The sequence below is a fragment of the Epinephelus lanceolatus genome, chromosome 16 (assembly GCF_041903045.1).
Source record: "Epinephelus lanceolatus isolate andai-2023 chromosome 16, ASM4190304v1, whole genome shotgun sequence".
Taxonomy (NCBI): Eukaryota; Metazoa; Chordata; class Actinopteri; order Perciformes; family Serranidae; genus Epinephelus; species Epinephelus lanceolatus.
In genome coordinates, this window is record NC_135749.1 from 37,596,832 (window position 1) to 37,603,200 (window position 6,369).

Genomic DNA, 6,369 nt, shown 5'->3' on the forward strand with positions numbered 1-6,369 from the left:
CGCTATTTCCAAAGGACTTCTTTTATGCTAAAAATACTTTTCAATCCAAAAACTCTGAAAATAAACAGGTCCTGACCTGCTTGGGCGTGCAGCATCAGTTACCATTGCGATCTAGCCAGGTTAATATTAGGGCTGAACGATTAATTGCATTTGCGATAATATCGCGATATAACAAAACGAGATTTTCTAACCGCAAAGGCTGCGATTTGACTGGTCACGTGACTTGCGAGTGAGCCGAGCAGAGCAAAGCAGAGCAGGTAGGGAGAGAAGTCAATGCTGTGCTTTAACCTGCCGCACAATGGCCTCAGGCTCGTCAGAAGGGCGCACAGCTGAAAGTTTGGTACCAAAGAGGGGCGGCACGTCAGTTGTGTGGAATTATTTTGGCTATAAAAAAGAAGATGCTGCGCAACATCAGGTACTGTGCAGAACGTGCCTCACTACTGTTGCTACCTCACGAGGTAACACTACGAACCTTTATCAACACTTAAAAAAAACCCACAAAGCCATGTACGATAGTTGCATGGCTAGAATGCAAACGACCAGTGCTACAACTTCAAGTAAGCAAAGTACCAGCCGACAGGAATCACTGACCGAACTGTTTGAAAGTATTACTCCTTATGAACAGAATTCGAAATGGCACGCGGAAATAACTCAGGCAATAACGGAGTTCATAGCGAAAGACATGATGCCCATTAGTGTAGTGCCATACCTGAGCTATACAAAAAATGCAGACAGAGAGTTGCAACAGAGCTGAAAACAGTGGAGTTTTTTGCAACAACAACTGATCTGTGGTCGAGCCGTACGTCGGAGCCATACCAGAGTCTGACGGTGCATTACATTGACGAAGACTTAAATCTCAAAGCTCGCTGCCTTCAAGCATCCTACTTCCCGGACGACCACACGGGGGAAAACATTGCAGCCGCCCTGAGAGAAGGGCTTGCCAGCTGGGATCTACAGGAAGAAAACCACATCTGTATAACGACAGACAACGCATCGAATATGGTGATGGCAGCACAGATAAATGAATGGACCAGACTGCAGTGTTTTGGGCACCGATTACATCTTGCCATCGGTACGTAAATTAGTATCATGACGTATGTCGGCATGTGTGTACGTGATTGTGTGAGCAGAGAGAGACAGTGTGTGTGTGTGTGTGTGTGTGTGTGAATGTAAGAGGTGGAGGGAGAGAATGTGAATGTGTGTATTTATTCCAAAGTTGATAACCTTAATCACACAAATCAAATTGTATAAATTACGCTGTTCTTATATTATTTCGTATTACAGGACATGCACTCAAAGATGACAGGGTGTCAAGAGCAATAGGGCTGTGCAAGAAAGTGGTGGGGCACTTCTCTCACAGTTGGAAGAAGAAGGCAGCAATGACTGAAGCACAGAGGGAGCTCAAACTTCCTGAGCACAGCCTCATCACTGAATGCCCAACAAGATGGGGATCCAAAGAAATGATGATTGCCAGGGTGCTAGAGCAGCTCAAAGCCATTTCTCAGGTATTGTCAGGTGACTGATGTGCACGCTCCCTCATCCCATCCTGGCAGGATGTTCAGGTGTTGGAGTCTATTCACAATGCACTGCATCCTCTCCTGGACTTTACAGATGCTCTCTCTGGAGAGGAGTATGTGAGCATCTCCTACCTCAAACCAGTTCTTCACCTTCTGGCCACATCAGTCCTGGCTGAAGATCAAGAGGACACTGACCTGACTAGGTCAATCAAAACCAAGGTCCTGGCATACCTCAGTGATAAGTACAGTGACCCCAGCATCCAAGAGCTTTTGGATGTTGCATCCTTCCTGGACCCCAGGTTCAAAACCCAATACATCACCGCAGACAACATTCCTACCATTAAGACCCGACTCAAGACTGAAATGCTGGAATCAGCAAGGCGTGCATATAGCCAGGTTAGTAATAATTATGTATCTATGATATCACAAAAACACTTTATATTTATTTATTTGTAATCTAACTTCAATACTAATTGCTGTTTTTTTTTTTCATCTGGTAGGAGAAGAGGTCTTGTACTGAAACCACTCCGAAGCCTCAAGGTGCACAGCCCTCTGGCGAAAAGGTAAAGAAGTCTCTTGGCAGCTTCTTCAAGACTGCTGTGGCCTCTTCTGCTTCTCCCATGCAAGTTGAAGGTGTCACTGAGGCAGAGTTAAACATTTACCTCATGACCCCTGCCATTGATGGAGAAGATGACCCCTTGACCTGGTGGAAGGTGCACAAGATCAACTTTCCACAACTGTGCAATATGGCCCGCAAGTATCTCTGTGTCCCTGCGACAAGTGCTCCTTCAGGGCGTCTTTTCAGCGCTGGAGGGAATATATGTTACTTTCTTCCTCTGCTTTTGTTCAGTAAGCTTTATTTTTTTTATATTTATATCTAACTGTATATTTTATTCATTTATTTATAGACTGTCCTGTTAAGTTCAGACAGTGTTTAAGAAGTGCAGTCCACATGTTTACATATCATGTTTCATGAAACGTGAAAAGTTAGACATGTTGAAGAGGTAAAGCCACAGATTTGTTTGCTTTATTGTTGTAATCTGCGCTTTAAATAAATCTGATATTGTTTATTATGAAACAGATTGATTTATTGATTGTGTTCGTTGAAAAATACATGAGAAGAGGACCTCGAAAAAATAATCGCATATTAAATCGCAATCGCAATATTGAGGGAAAAAATCGCAATTAGATTATTTTCCAAAATCGTTCAGCCCTAGTTAACATAGAGCCTCTTGAGACTCAACATTGCGCTAATCCACTTATCTCAGTTCACACCCCGACTTTTATTTTTTTCTGTTTTCTACAAATACAACTCTGAGTAAATTTAAAAGATGATAAAATCACTTATATTGTGTTGTTGCTGTGTTTATATACATACTACAGTATTAACAACAAAAGGTCACTTCACCTCCTGATTTGAGCCCTCTCTGACTTGAGGGTTATTGGGGGGGGGGGGGGGGGGTAGTCAATTTAGAGTCATTAATTTAGTCAATTTAGAGTCATTAATTAACCTATCCCCAACCTGCATGTCTTTGGACTCATTCACGCTGACACGGGAAGAACATGCAAACTCTGCACAGAAGGGCTCCCTCCTGGGATTGAACCTGGAACCCTCTTGTCCCTTAATTCTTATTTTATAATAATATAATTTACTAATTATATTATTATAACATAATATTTATCATAATTTGATTATGATTCATTTCTCTGTTTATCTTACTTCTGTCTTTGTGCTGCTGCAACACCTGAATTTATCCTTTGGGGATCAATAAAGGTGTATCTTATATTAAAGAAACCTCAACACACTGTAACTTTGAGTCAAACTTCAGCCTTTCACATCAAACTCACCAAATTTTGACTGGTGTTTTTGTTGTGTTATGTGTTTTTCACTCAGACTGAGACAATCACTGTCAGACCGCTTCATTTAAAGAAAAAAGGTTGAATAAACGGATAAAAACAAACTCCTTAAATATCAGACTCTGTGTGTGTGTGTGTGTGTGTGTGTGTGTGTGTGTGTGTGTGTGTGTGCGTGCACGACTCCTAAATCTGTAACACACTCACATTGTGGAGACTCACAGGTACCCACAAATCATAAAAGTTTACATTCAATACATAGTTCAGGGTTATTTTAAAGGAATACTTCAAATGATCATTTGTATATTAATTATTTGCTGCATTTTATGTTGAATATGTGATGAAGATTTTCTCACATGCCTCCAATGTAGAAACCAAAAACAGAAGAAGGGGGCCTGCATTTAACAACAGCAACAAATCAAAATGTCCATTTACAAACTCTCACAGAACTCGTGAAGTATAATCCAAGTCTCATTTATCCAGTCATAGGCTTAGTACTTACAGCCTTATAGTATTAACACTTTGTAAATCAAGTAGCATGCCTAAGCAAGGATGCATGCATCTAAGTAGAGTTCAAATGCATGTGCTTCAACAGGCGCACTACTCTTCCATGTGTGAGACTTATACATACTAATATTTTAGTGAAAATGAATGTGTTAGTGAAGAACTGAGCATATGACTGGATAAATGAGACTTGGATTATAATTCATGAGTTGTGTGAGAGTTTGTAAATGGATATTTTGATAAAGTTTAGCTGTTGTTAAACATGGACCCTGATTACTTCAATTCATGAAGACTGTTTGCCTTTTTTGGATTCTTTGCTCACTGTGGAGGCATGCGATCAAAGTTTTCTTCACAAATTAGGTAACATGATCATTGATCACCTTGACAGTGAAGTGTTCCTTTAAAGATCAAGGGAATTAAATGTAATGTGCATGTATGTTACCATTTTGTGTCAAGATGACGCAGCAATGTTCTGGTCTCTCTGTCAGGTGATTCGCCATCACGTCTCCTCTGCAGGTGGTAAATTCGCACGACACACACCTCAACGTCTGAGACAACCTAAAAAAAACAAAACACACACGTACACACATTATTGACACATCTGATCACTGATAAATAATTTGCATTAACTGATTTTAGAACCACTTGTTTGTCTGTAAACTTATTTTCATATTTTCATCTGATTAAGTAGTTTGTGTTGAACAACTTGATCATCCACTATTCACTTTCACATCTCACACACACAGTTGATTAAATGCCAGTATAAAATACTGATTAGGACTGATCTATACCGAGTGATTTCGGGTTCCAGTGTCAGTGTACAGATGTTTCATTATTAACTGAATCTCTGGGTTCAGACTGAACTGCACGCTATTATGTGTGACATTAAATGAATGAAACTTAAATGAATGTGCTTCTCAGCCTGTGATTTCATTTATATAAAACACACAATACATGTACAGAAGATGCAGATTTACCAACTTCAAATACTCATTTTCAAAACCCTCAAATAGACCCTTTTACTGTTAGTAAACAGTATGATGTTTTTGGTGGGCAGGGCTCAGCTGGAGGCAAAACAATTCTATACAGACACTAGTTAGTGATAGTTAGCAAGTTCTGTTGGATTGATTGGAAGATGATATGCGTGGTGCATTCAGAAATACTCTTTCTGAGTGTCGGAATGCACTCTGGCACTAAATGGACAGTCTGTGAGTGTTACTTGAATAAGTAAACATTGACCAATGGGACCAGACTGGCCGATATGTATGCTCTCACTTAGTGGATGGATGATGTCACAGGAAGCTTTGTGGTTGATTACTATGCAGATCTTAAGTTACGCGTTACAGAGAAATCCAATATTCCTCTTAATACCTCCCCAATTTCTGCACACTAATGTAACCGGGATGAAAATCTATTTAATCCAAGGAGGACGTCCGTTATTTAATGGTTATTTTATGTTACGTTATGTTCATTATTAATATAACAAAGTCCGCCATATGAGTGCGTAAGTTCCGGTCACGTAGTGTTGCGTTGTCACGTACGTACCTGGGAGGCCACGGCTGTCCAATTGCGTCGCTCGTAGCGCCTGTTACAAGCTGTCTGCTCCGTCTCTCATTCAGAAGGTGAGGGGAAGCATGCGGAGCAGCTGCTACAGGTCGGTCGCTACAAACAAATACTATTTTCACTCATAAACTCTTGGTTACATCATTCAACCCTTTTAGACATCAACCAGCGCCGGGGAGGGATAAGTTGGTCGTGTGGTGCGTCGGATATATTCTGGAATTGGTGAGTCTGCCTGTTTGTTGTTAGCGTTAGCATTAGCATTAGCACATGTCAATGCATTTATATGGACTGGCTACGGCACACCTAGCTTCTAAATGCTAATGCTGGCTTTTGAATCCATAGTAATGAGTGTCATGAGATTGATGTGCCACTACAGCACAATTATAGAATGTTTACTTTGATTTGTGAATAATTTTGTGAATGTTGACATGTTATTTAAGAAATGAGTGACACTAATTTGAGAAGATTTGTCATGCTTATCTATGAAGTGGATTGATGTTAAGGTGTTTAAACCAAATGCACTTTATTGAGAGATGGTTATTCTATTGTTGCTCATGAAGTATTGAATTATGTATTAATTATGGTGTACACTGAATATAACTAGTTAGTGAAATGTTTTATTGAAATATGGTCCTGTTTACATTATACAGGCCACTCGCATTTTGAGGCTTCTAGCCCATGGACAGTTGACATATTGGACTCTACCTTTGCGGCGCACATGCTGGACTGTTTTTGAGCGCCTCATCCTCTATGAACTCTGTGCCTTTGCGATACGCAACCTTGTGTGTGGAACTGCTGCCATATTGGCTACCACTGAGACTGGTTTTGATTTGAATGTTGTTGATGCATCAGACGTGTCAAGTGCACTTTTCTATTTAATTCATGTACTCTGCAGACTGTAAATATTGGGGTCACTGTATGTATTGTCACG

General features: G+C 40.3%; 1 pseudogene; it reads left to right on the forward strand.

The window, feature by feature from the left end:
• The first annotated feature begins 1,229 nt into the window (after nt 1-1,229).
• On the forward strand, nt 1,230-3,445 carry LOC144467404 (zinc finger BED domain-containing protein 4-like; annotated as a pseudogene).
• The last annotated feature ends 2,924 nt before the right edge of the window (nt 3,446-6,369 follow it).